The following is a 20,763-nucleotide window of genomic DNA, read 5'->3' on the forward strand; positions in this document are numbered from 1 at the left end:
AAAGAGCACGTGCGTGGTTAGAGGAGTAATAGTATGAGGTTACAGAATTCTTTTGGCCACTAGACTCGCCGGGTTTAAAACCCAATCGCAAATGTCGTGGACAACCTCACTGGGACTGAAACTTCCTGGCAGATTAAAACTGCGTGCCCGAGGCAAAGGTCCCGAGTTCGAGTCTCGGTCGGGCACACAGTTTTAATCTGCCAGGAAGTTTCATATCAGCGCACACTCCGCTGCAGAGTGAAAATCTCATTCTGGAAACATCCCCCAGGCTGTGGCTAAGCCATGTCTCCGCAATATCCTTTCTTTCAGGAGTGTTCGTTCTGCAAGGTTCGCAGGAGAGCTTCTGTAAAGTTTGGAAGGTAGGAGACGAGGTACTGGCAGAAGTAAAGCTGTGAGTACCGGGCGTGAGTCGTGCTTCGGTAGCTCAGTTCGTAGAGCACTTGCCCGCGCAAGGCAAATGTCCCGAGTTCGAGTCTCGGTCGGGCACACAGTTTTAATCTGCCAAGAAGTTTCATATCAGCGCACACTCCGCTGCAGAGTGAAAATCTCATTCTGGCTCACTGGGACTGTTCGCGCTATGGATTCTGAACCGAGGTACTTAGTTCAACAGGTTTCCGCAGAGGGAGTGGGCATGACTGCAGAACCTCAATGAATATCTGTCTGCGCGTCTCGCAGCGGTCCGCACTCAAAAAGATGGGTTATTCAGGCTTTTGTCAGGCGTCACCTTAACCTGACAGGGCAGTGTATGGCATTCGTAAGGAATAGCGTTTCACATAATTTCCTCTTATCAAAGTAGAATTCGTGTTCTAGCTTGCGCGGTACTCTCTGACGTATGTTTGTTCCAATCAGGTTCTGAGTTTCATTAGCTTTTGAGTATATCCAGCTGCTGAATGAGGCGACAGTCTATGAACTGAAGCACAATTACTTTTGCTTGGTCACCAGTTGCGTTGCAGAAACAATCATTCACCAAAGACTGTACACAGTTCGTCACGTCAGTCTGCATTATTACATATCTCTACGACTCTTACCAATATACTAAAAATAATGGGTAACTTATGCAATACGTATAAAAGTATATTGTGGATTAAGTTGATGTTTTACACATTTCTTTAGTGGAACAAACCGGCATTACATGTATATTACCTAGGGAATGATCAGGACCGCAAAATATGTGTCAGGGTGAAATTAATGTGCAGCGACGCATCTTGGGTTTAAATGTTTTCCTATTCAAGTCGCATGACTTATTGTACCCTTTTTTGGAGCGTGATGCCAATTTTTTTAAACACTACAATTTGTTTTGCTGAAACTTCCTTCTTCTGATTGAAAAGGCATATAATCAGGATTCCGGCTTTTGACGCTGAGATTTGAACAGCTCCTTATTTTCTAGGATTTGTCATGTACACATCTCCGCTTTTATGTGCGGGTACGGATCTTTCAGCATCCCGACTTCACGATAATTCGTGTTGTTGTTGTTGTGGTCTTCAGTCCTGAGACTGGTTTGATGCAGCTCTCCATGCGACTATATCCTGTGCAAGCTGCTTCATCTCCCAGTATCTACTGCAGCCTACATCCTTCTGAATCTGCTTAGTGTATTCATCTCTTTGTCTCCCTCTACGATTTTTACCCTCCACGCTGCCCTCCAATGATAATTTGTGATCACTTGATGCCTCAGAACATGTCCTACCAACCGATCCCTTCTTCTTGTCAAGTTGTGCCACAAATTCCTCTTCTCCCCAATTCTATACAATACCTCCACATTAGTTATGTGATCTACCCATCTAATCTTCAGCATTCTTCTGTACCACCACATTTCGAAAGCTTCTATTCTCTTCTTGTCTAAACTATTTATCGTCCGCGTTTCACTTCCATACATGGCTATACTCCATAAAAATACTTTCAGAAACGACTTCCAGACATTTAAATCTATACTCGCTGTTAACAAATTTTTGTTCTTCAGAAACGCTTTCCTTCCCATTCCCAGTCTAGATTTGATATCCTCCCTACTTCGACCATCATCAGTTATTTTGCTCGCCAAATAGCAAAACTCCTTTACTACTTTCAGTGTCTCACTTCCTAATATAATTCCCTCAGCATCACCCGAATTAATTCGACTACATTCCATTATCCTCGTTTTGCTTTTCTTGATGTTCATCTTATACCCTTCTTTCAAGACACTGTCCATTCCGTTCAACTGCTCTTCCAAGTCCTTTGCTGTCTCTGACAGAATTACAATGTCATCGGCGAACCTGGAAGTTTTTCTTTCTTCTCCATTGATTTTAGTACCTACTCCAAATTTTTCTTTTGTTTCCTTCACTGCTTGCTCAATATACGGATTGAATAGCATCGGGGAGAGGCTACAACCCTGTCTCACTCCCTTCCCAACCACTGCTTCCCTTTCATGTCCTTCGACTCTTATATTTTTCTGTACAAATTGTAAATAGCCTTTCGCTCCCTGTATTTTATCCTTGCCACCTTTAGCATTTGAAAGAGAGTATTCCAGTCAACATTGTCAAAAGCTTTCTCTAAGTCTACAAATGCTAGAAATGTAGGTTTGCCTTTCCTTAATCTAGCTTCTAAGGTAAGCTGTAGAGTCAGTATTGCCTCACGTGTTCCAATATTTCTACAGAACCCAAAATGATCTTCCCCGAGGTCGGCTTCTATCAGTTTTCCATTCGCCTGTAAAGAATTCGCGTTATTATTTTGCATCCGTGACTTATTAAACTGATAGTTCGGTGATTTTCACATCTGTCAGCGCCTGCTTTCTTTGGACTGGAATTATTATATTCTTCTTGAAGTCTGAGGTTATTTCGCCTGTCTCATACATCTTCCTCACAAGAAGGTAGAGTTTTGTCAGGACTGGCTCTCCCAAGGCTGTCAGTAGTTCTAATGGAATGTTGTCTACTCCCGGGGCCTTGTTCTGTCAAACTCTTCACGCAGTATCGTATCTCCCAATGTATAAAATAAACGTGGCAGTTCTCTGAAAGGAGAATCCCGCCACTCGGATGGATACAATCTGACCCTGTCCACGCTCGCTCATTTTTCGGCAGGAAGCACGAGTGCGACACCATGGCATGGTTGCCTGCTTACTTCACTCGTTTGCTACACAATGAGCCTATTTATCGTCAGCATTCCCTATTAAAGGGATGATGGCGCTTTGGTAGCTATGAAACTACGATCTGTTTCGGCGGACAACGTTGAAACCATTATCAGTACATTAATTATCCCCCAGTTCATCGGATCAAAATCGACGTCCTTTCCAGATGTACAATTTTTTTCCGGTAGTGTATGTGTAATACGTTTTTCAAGTTGATCTGAAATGAGTCACGTAATGTCAGTAACACTGGCTGCTGCGCTGAATTCACCAAAACGCTCGCCGTAATATTAATCCGAACATGTTGGTAAACGCGCATGCAGCTTTCGGGTATTTCCGTGATTCGAAAAGCTTTGTGAGGGATTCCCCTCGAGTATCGAGCACATTCAGCTACATGTTTTAAGCCCTCCAATTGAAATGAAGCGGACATGCGCCGTAACCTGTCAAAATAACCTGTGTGTTTGCTACAATTTTATCTCCGAGAGTACTGTATTTCCCTTATAGTTAAGCCTCAGGGGAGCTATGATTGCAGATATACCGCTAAGAACACTCTCGCCCTGCTGAACGCACGACGTTCGCAGCTGCTGATGGTGTGAACAACAGATATCAGGGAAGGAGCAATTTTAAAATGTTGCAAGTCACCGGTGAAAATCTGTAAGCCGCACACGTAAGTCGCACATCATGGAAGATTATGCACGTAAAACATACAACGGGAATTTCATGACCCCTTGCGGATGCCCCAGAATGCCGGCTTCATATAACGAAATATTTCATGTATAGAAAGAAGCAACGTCAAAGAAAAAGTAAGAACAAATAATTCGAATGTCACACTTATCCAGCAATGGAATAACTTGTAACTTAGGCTGTTTTCCACTTACACTCCTTAGTATGAGCAAAATATAATACCTTTTTAAGCTCCTATTTTATGAAATAAAAACATGCAAACCTAGATTTCTTCACAGAATTAAAATTAAAATTCATGTACTCTTACGTGAGTTACAACCAATTCTGGAAATAATTTTCCTATTTTCAAATTGGTATCTCAGTGACATTGTCTTGAAACAGCTACCCCTAATAATATCAACGCATATTTTTCAATGCGCATTACCAAGGGGGAGGGGTGTACTTTATGCCCATCCTTAAAAAATCCAAGAAATGGTTAATTGTTGTTGACTTCGTTTTTAATGTAAGTCGTGTCTAGAACATGAAAATATTCTTTAGCACCTTCTTAGCGATGTAAACAGACTTTCTATAAAGTGTACCAACAAGAGAGAGGAGTGTACATTTTAATGACCTTAAAAAGTAAAAAATACGACTTCTGTTAATTGCTGTTCACTTTCACTGATACTTTTTAAACAGATACTGATGTATAAGTGCCGGCCGTTGTGGCCGTGCGGTTCTAGGCGCCTCATTCCGGAACCGTGTTGCTTCTACGGTCACAGGTTCGAATCCTACCTCGGGCATGGATGTGTGTGATGCCCTTAGGTTAATTAGGTTTAGGTAGTTCTAAGTCTAGGGGACTGATGACCTCACATGTTAAGTGGTCAGAGCTATTTGAACCATTTTTTGATGTCTAAGTAAGGTCCTGAACTAGAAAATATTGACTATTACATTTATTGGGGAATCTGACATTTACAACTAACGAGAAGAACATGGCAAGAGCCATAACTAGACTTCGTAGAAATTCGGTCAGTGGGAGAGGAGTCACAATATGCGGACAGGTTATCCGTAGATAATCGGCCGTTTCTGAGGAAAAAAAAAAAAAAAAGCCCGACTGTCAGGGTCTTCGAGGTATTTCCCAGGTACTTTTTGTGCCTTTTACTGCAAGATATTTTAAGACGAAATAATGACACGCTGGTTGGCATCGCAGCTTATTAATTCTGCGCCCCGTGTTCGAAACTCCATTATAACTCTATTTTTTTTCCGTTTATATACCAATGCCCATAGAGGCTTACCGCACAACAGTTTCCTTTGTATATTGATATAAAGTTCTCCTTGTGCGTCCAGTAATTATATGTTAGAGGAATGAGCTACAAAAGAGAAAACATTACTTGAAATTGTTTTCAATAAAATTTCTGTAGTGTTTCTTGATTTATAATCAATTGAAAGCGGCAGTTTTCGAAAAATTGAGCCACTATTCATGGTCTGTGCGGAATTATTGCCAACGTGCGAAATATCTATCACTGTCAACGACGTTCCTTTTCCAGCTGAGATTCATACGAAGATATGTGTCGAACTTGCCTTCGTGAGATACTCGTGGTGTTCGGAATAGCTCTGTATCGAATTTTTCTGCAATCGATGTCATCCACATGAATGCACCGAATCTTCCTGAAGAATAAACATATGAGTTAAATATATGTAAATGAGAATAGAATAACAGAATACGAGAATTTAAGAAGATTGTAATCCGTCAACATACCACGCGAACATATATTACATAATGACCATGTGACACTTATTGTGAAATCAATTTATGATTTTACAATTAATATAACGTCCTTGTATCTCACAAGTTGGTAAGTAACATTCGCTGAGGGTGGACAGTAATCAGCGTTTTTCCGCTGATGATGCAGTGGTGTACAGGAAGATGTCGAAGATAAGTGACTGTAGGTTGATATGGATGAGCTAGAAAAAATTTCTAGTTTGTGTGAAGAATTGGAGCTGGCTCTTAATGAGGAGGAAAAACAAACCTGTAATGTTAAGATACAGCATTAGTGATCCCTTGGTTGACACAGTCTTGTATGTGTGTTCTCATTTATTTACTTATTTTTTGGTTTCATGTCCATTATAATTATCCGGGCTGTTATGCCGTGGTCGGTTGATGAATTCTGTGTCGATTCCCAACGTTTCGTCTCCGACTGCGGGAGACATCTTAAAGGGGGTCCGTAGCTCGATGGAAGGTCCAACACACGCTAGCGAGCCAGTGGGTGTGTTGGACCTTCCATCGAGCTACGGACCCCCTTGAAGATGTCTCCCGCAGTCGGAGACGAAACGTTGGGAATCGACACAGAATTCATCAACCGACCACGGCATAACAGCCCGGATAATTATAATGGACATGATATTTCAGGCCGTGAAAGTCTACAATTTAGTATTATTTTTTGGTTGTTTAAATCCCAGAACTTACAACTCAATTAAAAAAGGCAAATCAACTCGATCTTAAGCCTACATGCCTTCAATCACTTAAAAAAGAAGAAAAAGACATGGTGAGATTAACGTTGCATTTTCTCGAAGCTGTGGAGGAAGCACAAATGAGGGGACGTTGAACGATGACATCCAAAGGACAGATTTTTTCCGTCGACGAAAGTTATCGATGAAACGCCATTTGATTATCAACACTTATTACAAGTCCTAAAATTCGAAATTTACCAAGATGAAGGTAACTTTACTCACCCACACACTTGGATATTACAATTTGACCTCTATTTACCTAAAAATTGACCTTCAAAATACAAAATAGGCTATATTTGCGGACACTTGCTAGGGTCAGTGGCGGAGAAAATGCGCGAAATATGAGCGACGTGTAGAAGTTACCAGGAGTTCAAGAACAACTTCCTGAATATCTACTGGTCCAAGGAGACGCAAGAGCGTATAAAGTTTGAGATGAATGTTGGCAAAGATTTCGTGAGATCAGGCTACAAAATACCAGTCAAGCAGATGTAATGTGGAGCTCAGTGCTTTACGTAACACTCTTTACGAATTAGAGTACGCATTCCGAGCAGAGAATATCAGAGAACACAAAAGGAAACTCTGACAAATACGTCGCAGGCCCTACGTCGCGTCCACAACATAACAATAATAACAATTGGAATGGAAATGTACGAAATGGAACGCCTTAACATCACCTTTGCCATTTTATTGCAGTCTTGATTGTAATTGAAAGTAGTCATTCTCACAACCCTTGCCTGTTTTCGAAGAATCCCTAATTCAAAAAATGGTTGAAATGGCTCTGAGCACTATGGGACTTAAAATCTAAGGTCATCAGTCCCCTAGAACTTAGAACTACTTAAACCTAACTAACCTAATGACATCACACACATCCATGCCCGAGACAGGATTCGAACCTGCGACCGTAGCGGTCGCGCGGATCCAGACTGAAGCGCCTAGAACCGCTCGGCCACACAAGCCGGCAATTCCTAGTTCAGTTATGATATAGTACAGTTACTCTCTATGTACGCAATAATATGGTGATTTTTGATCAATGAGGAGGTAAAGCGTGTCATTCCCGCATTAAATGGTTTTCTGTAACTTTTGCCCTGTGGTGGAAGTCAGACCTAGTGTTAATATTCCCGGCATTAATTCCTTTTGTCGTGATCCAGTCTTTATCTATACAATTAAGAGGAGACAATCAATACAGTAAATATTTCACCTGCTGGGATTAGTGACATAATTTCTTGATACCTGTCAAAATCCAATATACACTCCTGGAAATGGAAAAAAGAACACATTGATACCGGTGTGTCAGACCCACCATACTTGCTCCGGACACTGCGAGAGGGCTGTACAAGCAATGATCACACGCACGGCACAGCGGACACGCCAGGAACCGCGGTGTTGGCCGTCGAATGGCGCTAGCTGCGCAGTATTTGTGCACCGCCGCCGTCAGTGTCAGCCAGTTTGCCGTGGCATACGGAGCTCCATCGCAGTCATTAACACTGGTAGCATGCCGCGACAGCGTGGACGTGAACCGTATGTGCAGTTGACGGACTTTGAGCGAGGGCGTATAGTGGGCATGCGGGAGGCCGGGTGGACGTACCGCCGAATTGCTCAACACGTGGGGCGTGAGGTCTCCACAGTACATCGATGTTGTCGCCAGTGGTCGGCGGAAGGTGCACGTGCCCGTCGACCTGGGACCGGACCGCAGCTACGCACGGATGCACGCCAAGACCGTAGGATCCGACGCAGTACCGTAGGGGACCGCACCGCCACTTCCCAGCAAATTAGGGACACTGTTGCTCCTGGGGTATCGGCGAGGACCATTCGCAACCGTCTCCATGAAGCTGGGCTACGGTCCCGCACACCGTTAGGCCGTCTTCCGCTCACGCCCCAACATCGTGCAGCCCGCCTCCAGTGGTGTCGCGACAGGCGTGAATGGAGGGACGAATGGAGACGTGTCGTCTTCAGCGATGAGAGTCGCTTCTGCCTTGGTGCCAATGATGGTCGTATGCGTGTTTGGCGCCGTGCAGGTGAGCGCCACAATCAGGACTGCATACGACCGAGGCACACAGGGCCAACACCCGGCATCATGGTGTGGGGAGCGATCTCCTACACTGGCCGTACACCACTGGTGATCGTCGAGGGGACACTGAATAGTGCACGGTACATCCAAACCGTCATCGAACCCATCATTCTACCATTTCTAGACCGGCAAGGGAACTTGCTGTTCCAACAGGACAATGCACGTCCGCATGTATCCCGTGCCACCCAACGTGCTCTAGAAGGTGTAAGTCAACTACCCTGGCCAGCAAGATCTCCGGATCTGTCCCCCATTGAGCATGTTTGGGACTGGATGAAGCGTCGTCTCACGCGGTCTGCACGTCCAGCACGAACGCTGGTCCAACTGAGGCGCCAGGTGGAAATGGCATGGCAAGCCGTTCCACAGGACTACATCCAGTATCTCTACGATCGTCTCCATGGGAGAATAGCAGCCTGCATTGCTGCGAAAGGTGGATATACACTGTACTAGTGCCTACATTGTGCATGCTCTGTTGCCTGTGTCTATGTGCCTGTGGTTCTGTCAGTGTGATCATGTGATGTATCTGACCCCAGGAATGTGTCAATAAAGTTTCCCCTTCCTGGGACAATGAATTCACGGTGTTCTTATTTCAATTTCCAGGAGTGTATTTCCTTTGTTGTGTATTGGTGGGTCATTATGTTCATCATTCTATAAAACTTCAGGAGAATTTGTTCTGACAGACTGTCCCTTGATCAACCAGGCCCTCGTCACTTGTGTGTTGTACTGGAACATTATCTGGTCCTGGGGACACAACATTTTTCATTTAACGAAAGCCAATCCGTCTCTTCCAGAGTTGGTAGGTGAATCTGGCGGATTCTTGGTGTCATTCTGGAGAACTTTATCAAAATGTCAGCGCCAACTTTGTTTCTTTTGTTTACACTGCCATTTTACTGTATACACCTGTATGTTTCCTGTGTACCACCTAGATTTCGGGTTTCATTCCGTTATCGAGTACAATGCTAAGAGCAAGGACACACATATAGTAAGACGGCGTAAAATTTTCCAAAACATAAAAAAATTAATAATCTTAAATGGAAGCTAGTATAAAATATCTTCCAATTTTTTACTGTATGTCCTACTATTTGCATGTTCTTGCTTTTGACGTTGCACTCGGTATCGGTGTGAAAGCTCAAAAATGTTCAAATGTGTGTGAAATCTTATGGGACTTAACTGCTAAGGTCATCAGTCCCTAAGCTTACACACTACTTAACCTAAATTATCCAAAGGACAAACACACACACCCATGCCCAAGGGAGGACTCGAACCTCCTCCGGGACCAGCCGCACAGTCCATGACTGCAGCCACTCAGACCGCTCGGCTAATCCCGCACGGAGGTGTGAAAGCCAAAATCTAAATTGTACACAGAATAGGTACAGAAATATACAGTCAACTGGCCATGTATTCGTTGAAAAAATACTGTGAGACTGTGGATCATCGCAATCGAAATCGCTTTACAGACCTCTTCCCCCTTGTTTCACATCTTCCTTCTCGAATCCAGTTTTTCCGCTGAAGGGTTTTCTGTCGCACTTACCTCCCTACAAGACTTCTTTTCCTCGCGCGTGAGCATTTGGATCATCGGCGATTATTTGTAGCCAAAATCCATTAGTGGCTTAGATAACATTCAGAGGTTGGTTGGTTGGTTGGTTGATTTGGGGGAGGGGACCAATCAGCGAAGTCATCGATCCCATCGGATTAGGGCGATTTAGGGAAACCACGGAAAACTCGAATCAGGTTGGACGGACGCTGGTCTGAACCGTCACCCTTCCAAATGCGAACCAGTGTGCTAACCACTGCCCCTCGCCGCTCGGTAAACATCCAGTGGTTACCAGTTTCGGATAAATATTCAGCTATCCTCAGATCAATTATGAACTCGAGTGCAGTGCCAGATAGTCAGATTAGTTAAAGATGTAATCTTGCGACCAGTCAGTGCACCCGAATTGGTAACTAATCTGAAAAGGAATGAACACTCAGCTGGTATCAGTAAGCAGAGAAGTTTATACATTTGCGATGACTATTAAAATATTTTGCCTTTAAAACTACGTACCTTCATGAAACGATTTAGATCCCCTGCCTCCTCCCTGAATACATCAAGAAATAGCAGATTATTTTACGTTGTAGTTAGGGGATCATTATACATTCCTTCCATGAGATCATAAAACAAGTGCTTTTGTAAATTCCTAGCTTCTTCGGATGGTACATGGGCATTGATTACATAAGTGAAAAATTGACACGTCACTACCTCAACGGTAAACACGCCTGTCGTGAAGCGCTCACCAGCGGACCGCTGAACTAATGCTCTTCACTAAGACAACAGGTCGGTCAACAGCTGACAGTTTCCAATCATCCGCCGCGCAAGATAAAAGCTCTATACACACGTCGCTGCAGGTCGACGCTCACCAACAGCCACCTCTGCACTGCCAATGGCCAAATTTAAGACTTTGGATGATCTACCTGACAAACCAACTCCTCATCTCCTGAGATAATCCATATGAGTAGTGTCTTTCCAGCCCAAGAACCCTTAGTTCCTGTATTTAAGGATATTTCGTGTTATTTTAATAATTTTTTTTTATGTTACCACCAGTGTTGACCTCTCAGTTATTCTGATGTTCCGCACACATCCAGTTTAGAGGTGATTAATGTTGAACAAGCCTAGGGCCTAGCAAACTAGCAAACAGGAAATCTATAAATTTTTTCCTATATCCTCCCTCCCCCCTGCCCCCCCCCCCCCCCGACCGCACTTCGACATACTTTATCGTCCAACGGAAGCTCGACATTATAATACTTACCATATTTTTTGGCGCCCAGCGTAGAGCTCAGCATCACGGGAAACATCACATCTGGCGCTATCTTTGAGGGGGAGTTGTAGCTTCATTCAAATTCCATTTTACACCCTTGGTTGCTACTGACTGAGGCCAAATTCCACTTCCGCGTGCTTCAGTCAGTAGCAAACAAGGGTGTGCTTCGGACCTTCGGAAAAGCTACAACGCAACCCCCCCTCCACCCCCCACCCCACCCTCCTTCCTTTCCAACCCCTTGAATACGACCTCCAGAGACGTGGACGAAACATTGGGTTTCATCAAGAAATTCGCCCGAACATGCCAAATAAGACCGGAATAATTTGATAACTGTGACATTTCCGTCACTAAAAGCTTACCCTTTCTCTAACATAAATTAAAATCCCACGATCCGATTTGCAGAATGCCAGTTTTGATTTTCGTGATGACGACATCATTCGAGGCTGTATGTAAGATCCGAACGAAGACTAGTTTACCTCCGGAATATTTTGGGCATGTGGATGAAATCATTAACAAACCATACCGCACTACTGTTGGCATTCAGGAAGGAAATAACGGTTGTAGTTCTCCTTGCTTTCAGCCGTTCTCATTACCAGCACAGCACGCAGCACGGCACGGCCATGCTGGCTTATGTTCTAGGGAAGTAATAACTTTCAAGGTACTTAATCTTTCTAATTTTAGAGAGGCCTCTGAAAATACATCAGAAACTGCACTGCCGTTTGTGAAAAGTGCAACACTGAGAAGGAATTACCCGGACAGCGGAACACTTGATGGAAGTGGCGACGGGTGTTCAAGCAATACGTGATACGTTTTGCAGCGAGATGGGGGTACACGTAGGCCGAGCAGAGCCCTCTCGTGTCGGTCGGACAGGGTCAGTGTTGCGCCTAGTGTAGTCGGTGCAGAGCTGTCACACAAGGTGGAAACAATACAGTGAGTGAAACTTCCTGGCAGATTAAAACTGTGTGCCGGACCGAGACTCGAACTCGGGACCTTTGCCTTTCGCGGGCAAGGGCTCTACCAACTGAGCTACCCAGGCACGACTCACGCCCCGTCCTCACAGCTTTACTTCTGCCAGTACCTCGTCTCCTACCTTCCAAACTTAGCAGAAGCTCTCCTGCGAACCATGCAGAACTAGCACTCCTGAAAGAAAGGATATTGCGGGGACATGGCTCAGCCAGAGCCTGGGGGATGTTTCCAGAATGAGATTTTCACTCTGCAGCGGAGTGTGCGCTGATGTGAAACTTCCTGGAAGATTAAAACTGTGTGCCCGCGAAAGGCAAAGGTCCCGAGTTCGAGTCTCGGTCCGGCACAGGAAGTTTCAGGAAGTTACACATCAGCGCACACTCCGCTGCAGAGTGGAAATCTCATTCTGGAATACAGGGAGTGCCAGTATGCCTCGTCGACGTCTACGGGAGATACATCTACATGTGAGCGAGTACGGATGGGGCAGAATGATCGGTCTTCGGGAAACGCGGTTGTCAATCCGTGAGATTTCGGCTCGCCCAGGGCATGTTGCTACGACAATGATGCGTATGTGGAATCAGTGGATAGAGGAAGGTCGTACGCAGCGGGAACTGGACCACGGAACATGACAACAGCATTGGATAACCGCCATCTTGTTCGCATGGCCATTACGTACAGAACAGCGTCATCCAGAGTTTTCGGTCGTCGCTGGAGCAATGCATCAGGTGTGAACTTGTCTGCATCAACGGTTCGTCGCCGTCTGATGCAGGTTGGACTGGTTGAACGCATGCCATTACGTCAGTTTCCATTGTCCGGAAACCACAAGCTCCTCTGACTACAATGGACACTTGAACACCGTCACTTGGGTGCTGAGTGGCAACACGTAACTTTTCGGACGAGTTCCGCTTCAACGTGTCCTACAGTGACTGCCGCATACATGTCCGGCGGTACCGTGGTGAGCGCAGCCTGGAAGGCTGCATTGTGGAGCGGCATAGCGGACAAACACCAGGTATGATGGTTTGGGGCGCCATTGTTTACAACAACCGATCTCGCCTCGTACGTATTGCGGGCACTTTGAACAGCAATCGGTACCTAACGGAGCTTGTGGAGCCTGTTGTACTCTGGTTCCTTCAGGCATCTCCACTGGCTATATTTGAACAGGACAATGACCGGCTACATATTGCGAAGAATGGACACGCCTTCTTCGAAAAGCGACGGTTACCATTGCATCCGTGGCCTGCACGTTCGCCAGACATGTCGCACATCGAACATGTCTGGGATATGGTTGGTCAGCACTTGGTGCGTCACGGTGTTCCAGTAACTAGTGTCACGGGTTTGTGGGCGCAGATACAAACTGCGTGGAGGGAAATCCCTCACGAACGTATTCAGAACCTTATTGATTCAGTGATACGGCGTATAGCAGCTCTAATTGCAGCGCATGGTAGCCACAAAATGTTCAAATGTGTGTGAATTTCAATGGAACAAACCGCTTATGTCATCGGTCCCTAGACTCACACACTACTTAAACTAACTTATGCTAAGAACAACACACACACCCATGCCCGAGGGAGGACTCGAACCTCCGGCGTGAAGGGCTGCGCAGTCCGTGACATGACGCCTCAAACCGCGCGGCCACTCCGCGCGGCGTGGTAGCCACACGACATACTGAACAGTAGGGCTCACAGGACATGTACAGATTTTAAAAGATAATCATTTGTTACTTGTTATGTACCTAACCTGTTGTATTAAATTATTTGAATTTGTCCACTTCCTTCTTGGTGTTGCAATTTCCACGAAAGGTAGCGTATTTTGTTGAACATCAAAACTATTAGTGCATCAAATCCCGCCCTCCCATCTGACGTGAATGAAATGATCAGGAAAGAAAAACACTTTTTAAGGTGTCAGGCAAATGCAACACCTTCCATGAAAACCCTGACATTATAGCAAATCCGGCAGTATGTCACATATCTCCGAATAAATCGTGACATTAAATTAACCAAAGTATTAGGATCAACGAGTGAGAAAATGGAATACCACAGACTAACACAAGAACGCCTAAATGCATGTCATACCTTCCTACCGTGAAACAGACGCAGTTCCGAGGGGAGAAACGAGAACAGAAGCCGACAGCAGAGTCGTGTAGGCTAGGTGGCCCTACGATAAGGGACGGACACCCACGTCGGCAGACGACCACCAGGACCACCCCACAGCCCATGTTAATAGATAGAGCAGTCCAGAAGAACAGTATAGATCTTATGATAACACTAAAAGGACCACACCGGCTGAAAGTTTTAGCGTGAGACTATACGCGTCTCTGTTACGTTGCAAACGTTAGAAACATTGCCCCAGCACGAAAAGTATAACGTTTCTCATTGGATAGACAGAATTTTTGTAGGCGTAGTTTAGGTTAACATTGAGACCCTGATTGGTCAGCTGAAAACACAGCCAGATACCTTTTCTTATACCTACTTCGGCAAAATTGTAGTAAGGAGAAGCTAGAAAGAGTTGCTTCCGAGACAGCGAGGTGTGTGGAGCTGCGAAGCCCGCTGCCCCCTGACGCTGACTAACCACCGACAAGGTAATGTACGCACGCGATGCCGCATAAGAGCGCATAAGGCTTCACTCAGAACTGCAGAAGTCTCATATGTTACAACCCCTTTTTGCGTAATACTAGTGTCGATCATCAATTAAAGGTCATGATATTCTCATTTGCTACTAGAAGTTAAAATCTGAACCGCGATGATTTTTCTGTTATATACACTCCTGGAAATGGAAAAAAGAACACATTGACACCGGCGTGTCAGACCCACCATACTTGCTCCGGACACTGCGAGAGGGCTGTACAAGCAATGATCACACGCACGGCACAGCGGACACACCAGGAACCGCGGTGTTGGCCGTCGAATGGCGCTAGCTGCGCAGCATTTGTGCACCGCCGCCGTCAGTGTCAGCCAGTTTGCCGTGGCATACGGAGCTCCATCGCAGTCTTTAACACTGGTAGCATGCCGCGACAGCGTGGACGTGAACCGTATGTGCAGTTGACGGACTTTGAGCGAGGGCGTATAGTGGGCATGCGGGAGGCCGGGTGGACGTACCGCCGAATTGCTCAACACGTGGGGCGTGAGGTCTCCACAGTACATCGATATTGTCGCCAGTGGTCGGCGGAAGGTGCACGTGCCCGTCGACCTGGGACCGGACCGCAGCGACGCACGGATGCACGCCAAGACCGTAGGATCCTACGCAGTGCCGTAGGGGACCGCACCGCCACTTCCCAGCAAATTAGGGACACTGTTGCTCCTGGGGTATCGGCGAGGACCATTCGCAACCGTCTCCATGAAGCTGGGCAACGGTCCCGCACACCGTTAGGCCGTCTTCCGCTCACGCCCCAACATCGTGCAGCCCGCCTCCAGTGGTGTCGCGACAGGCGTGAATGGAGGGACGCATGGAGACGTGTCGTCTTCAGCGATGAGAGTCGCTTCTGCCTTGGTGCCAATGATGGTCGTATGCGTGTTTGGCGCCGTGCAGGTGAGCGCCACAATCAGGACTGCATACGACCGAGGCACACAGGGCCAACACCCGGCATCATGGTGTGGGGAGCGATCTCCTACACTGGCCGTACACCACTGGTGATCGTCGAGGGGACACTGAATAGTGCACGGTACATCCAAACCGTCATCGAACCCATCGTTCTACCATTCCTAGACCGGCAAGGGAACTTGCTGTTCCAACAGGACAATGCACGTCCGCATGTATCCCGTGCCACCCAACGTGCTCTAGAAGGTGTAAGTCAACTACCCTGGCCAACAAGATCTCCGGATCTGTCCCCCATTGAGCATGTTTGGGACTGGATGAAGCGTCGTCTCACGCGGTCTGCACGTCCAGCACGAACGCTGGTCCAACTGAGGCGCCAGGTGGAAATGGCATGGCAAGCCGTTCCACAGGACTACATCCAGCATCTCTACGATCGTCTCCATGGGAGAATAGCAGCCTGCATTGCTGCGAAAGGTGGATATACACTGTACTAGTGCCGACATTGTGCATGCTCTGTTGCCTGTGTCTATGTGCCTGTGGTTCTGTCAGTGTGATCATGTGATGTATCTGACCCCAGGAATGTGTCAATAAAGTTTCCCCTTCCTGGGACAATGAATTCACGGTGTTCTTATTTCAATTTCCAGGAGTGTAATTATTGAGAAGCCACATCAGCCACTGCAATTTACGACAAGTTAAATAAGTAATTAAAAATAATTGAGGGTCACTGTAGACCATTTTGATAGTTTTCTATTTTATGAAACTTAAACCTAGATTATAGAAGTGATATGGCATAGGTCATCCTTCGATCCATTATAGAACTTGGAAACGCATTCAGGGAATATTCGTTCACATTTTTGTTGAACGCAGTTGGTTTTTATCATCCTGTATTAAAATATTTCCTTTTAATCAATAGTGCAATTTATAAACAATGTTTTGTGAGTAGAATAAAATTTCCAATAGGACACTTAACTGCTTTTTCGACGTTATTTTACCAGCTAACTAAGAATAGGAAAGCCTGGAACCCCTTCCACTAAATTTACTTAGTATTAAGATTCTTTTAAAGGGAGTGCAGTGGAGCTGACGCTGAAATCATTAAGTATTTGATTATATCATCGCTAGTCTCACTAAATTCTTCTGAACTCTACATGTCATGTGTGGTCTGGCGTCTCGTTACCAGCAACAGGTCCCAGGTTCAAACTAGTCAATTCCCTAAAACAAAAAAACACGCTCAGAGCATCGTTGCGCGAAAGTGGTAGGGAGACACGACTTAGAACAAACAGACACCACGCAGAATGTTAGAACCTGCTTAATTATTGGCTAAAAAAGTTAGACAAGACGTCAGTGTCAACTTGCTGCGTTTCGAAATCTTACGGAACACTTAGTATGCTGGGAAATCTCAAGATCGTTTGATGCAATGGATGAGAATACATACTTTGTAATTGTCTGTCCCTGGTCTACCATTTCCGTACACCTATTTTCGGTATCATGAATAAAAAGCATGTTACACCTATACGGTGATGCGCTTCTCGCAGTTACTGCCTCGGGCGCTGTCCTGCTTTCACGCACTTCTTCAGCACGATCGCGGCGACGTGCCCGACTTTGTTCGCGATCACGATCCGCCACGATGGCGCCGCCGTTCCCGTTTGTCAACAAGCCGCCTTCGGTGATTCATGGAGGGTGTCAGCGGGCGCAGAGGGGTGCGATGCGAAAGGCGCGCGAGGGGAAGGGTGAGAGGGTGGGGTTGGGGCGACTTCTCTAAGGCCTCCAGTGTGCCGGAATTAATTGTAATATACTGCCTCTGTCCCCGGGGGCCCGCCTCCGATAAATGAATGAGCGACCGAGCGCGCACGCGACGGATGGCCTTTCACCACCTCTCGGACCGGCCACAACTCAAACTTGTTCAACTTCCTCTCTCTCCATGTAAGCAAAGTACTAACTTTTTTAATTTCCGAGGCTAATTTCCGTGCTAGTTAAACGTAGGTTCTCTGTAAACACGTTAAGTAACAGCGGGTTTCCTTTTATTTAACGTACTCACGTAGTGCGATGTGCTTCAAGCTCGTCGAGCACATGAAAATCGTTCATCTCGACATTAAATTTCCTGTCAGGATGGAGAGCGACGGCGAGCTTCTGTTCTCAGATTTTTAGTTGAGCGGAAGGCAGAAGACCAGATTGCTCATTCATTGTACAGAAAATCAGTGCACAGTGGTTCTTGAACGCCAACAATTTGTACCACTCTGTACACAAGAAAGCGGTCTTGCACACTTTAGTACACAACGCAAAGATTATTTCTGACGATAACCACTCAAGAACGGAAGAAACTTGTGCACCGGCCTAATATCGTGTTCGGCCCTCGCGAGCACGCAGAAGTGGCGCAGCACGACTTGGCATGGACTCGACAAATATTTGAAGTAGTTCTGCAGAAATTGACACCACTAATGCTGCAGGGCTGTCCATAAATCCATAAGAGTACGAGAGGGTGAAGATCTCTTCTGAACAGCACGTTGCACCCAGATATGCTCATTAATGTTTCTGTCTGGGACGTTTGGCGGAAGAGGAAGGGTTTATACCCAAAAGAGTGTTCCTGGAACGACTCTGTACCAATTCCGGACATGGGGGGGGGGGGGGGTGTTGAATTGTCCTGTTAAAACAGCACAAGTCCGTCTAAATGCACAATGGACATGAATGGATCCAGGTGGTCAGACAGGTTGTGTACGTCCGTATCACCTGTCAGAGTCATATCTAGACGTATCAGGGGTCCCATGACACTCCAATTGCACATGCTCCACACCATTACAGAACCTGCAACAGCTTGAACTGTTCCCTGATTTCACTCAGGGCCCATGGATTCACGAGGTTATCTCCATACCCGTACACCTCCATGTCTTTGATACAGTTTGAAACAAGACTCGTGTGGTGTCACCGCCAGACACCACACGTGCTAGGTGGTAGCCTTTAAATCGGCCGCGGTCCGATAGTATACGTCGGACCCGCGTGTCGCCACTATCAGTGATTGCAGACCGAGCGCCGCCACACGGCAGGTCTAGAGAGACTTCCTAGCACTCGCCCCAGTTGTACAACCGACTTTGCTAGCGATGGTTCACTGACAAAATACGCTCTCATTTGCTGAGACGATAGTTAGCATAGCCTTCAGCTACGTCATTTGCTACGACCTAGCAAGGCGCCAGTATCAGTTGCTATTGATCTTGTGAATCATGTAACGGCAAGACCGACGTTCAACCATTAATGGATTAAAGTTAAGTATTCCACCAGCTACCTCCGTTTTTCTAGATTCTAATTTCCTTGACCTGTTCCAGACCTCACGCCAGCCTGCGTTAGCTAAAACGCGTGCCTTTCGGCTTCCTCTATTATTAAGGTGTAAGCTCTCCTGCCAACCCCCAACATTTGGCGACGAGGATGGGATCTGCCGCTTGTTGTCTGCTTTCAGCGACGGTGCCGTCCGGTCAGCGCCCTGGGGACCCATCTACTGGCTCGCCTCACCCCCTGGTGTTACCGACGCTACCTTCCATTTTGCCCCATGGCGACGCGCCGCCGCCGCTGCCGCCTGTTCTCCCGCCGGCGATGCCCGCAGTGGACGCGTCGCTGCAACCGCCGGGCGCCTCCCTGGGTCACGCGCTGCCGATCGCTTCCCGTGACCGGATGTCCTCCGACATGGAACTCTTGCCCGCTCCAGCCATATGTCGTCTTCGCCCGTCGGGTGCCCCGACCCGATGGAGGTCGACCCTTCGGCCCCTCCTGTCTCTCTGCGGGTGCATACACCGCATGTTGGCGTGCACCATGGAGCAGGTTTTCGGGCGTTTCCTAGCTCCCCGCGGACCGAATGGCAGGGTGCGGGTGGCACAGCCTCGCCTGTTGTTAGGCTCCCCACCTCGTCGCATACGTCAACATGGGGTCCTCCCCACGGCGGGCGGAAGCCTTATAACACAACCGTACGCCGATTTGAGGGGGAGGAATGTGGTGTCACCGCCAGACACCACACTTGCTAGGTGGTAGCCTTTAAATCGGCCGCGGTCCGTTAGTATACGTCGGACCCGCGTGTCGCCACTATCAGTGACAGACCGAGCGCCGCCACACGGCAGGTCTAGAGAGACTTCCTAGCACTCTCATTTGCTGAGACGATAGTTAGCATAGCCTTCAGCTACGTCATTTGCTACGACCTAGCAAGGCGCCAGTATCAGTTGCTATTGATCTTGTGAATCACGTAACGGCAAGACCGACGTTCACCATTAATGGATTAAAGTTGAGTATTCCACCAGCTACCTCCGTTTTTCTAGATTCTAATTTCCTTGTCCTGTTCCAGACCTCACGCCAGCCTGCGTGAGCTAAAACGCGTGCCTTTCGGCTTCCTCTATTACTAAGGTGTTGGCTCTCCTGCCAACCCACAACAACTCGTCCAACCAGGCAACATGTTTCCAGTTATCAACAGTCCATTATCGGTGTTGACGGGCCTAGGCGAGGCGTAAAGCTGTGTGTCGTGCAGTCATCAAGGGTACACGATTGGGCCTTCGGCTCCGAAAGCCCGTAGCGATGACGCTTCGTCGAAATGTCCGCACGCTCACACTAGCTGACTGCCCAACATTGAAATCTGCAGCTGTTTGCAGAAGGGTTGCACTTCTGTCACGTTCAACGATTTTCTTCAGTCGTCGTTGGTCCGGTTCTTGCATGACCTTTTTCTGGCTGCAGCAGTGTCAGAGTTTTGATGTTTTACAGGACTCTTGATATTCATATTATACTCGTGAAATGGTCGTACGGGAATATCTCCACTTCATCACCACCTCGGAGATGCTGTGTTCCATCGCTCGTGCGCCGACAATGACACCACGCTCACATTCACTTAGATGATGATAAACTGCGCCAGACACTTGTTGTCTTACATAGGTGTTGCCGACCGCAATGCCGTTATCTGCCTGTCTACATATCTCTGTATTTGAATATGCATTTCTGTACCAGTTTGTTTCGTGCTTCAGTGTAGTTACGGCAAGGGGGAAATTACAAAAGCTTTCAGGTGTCACCGACGGAAGACGTCTCGTGAATCGGCGGAAGACTCAAAGCCGACTGTATTCTTCCACCCTTTTTGAGGAACGACTATCAGGATGGATCGCGTTCTGAAGAGATACTGACTGAGATCA

The sequence above is a fragment of the Schistocerca nitens genome, chromosome 9, assembly GCF_023898315.1.
Source record: "Schistocerca nitens isolate TAMUIC-IGC-003100 chromosome 9, iqSchNite1.1, whole genome shotgun sequence".
NCBI classification, from domain to species: domain Eukaryota; kingdom Metazoa; phylum Arthropoda; class Insecta; order Orthoptera; family Acrididae; genus Schistocerca; species Schistocerca nitens.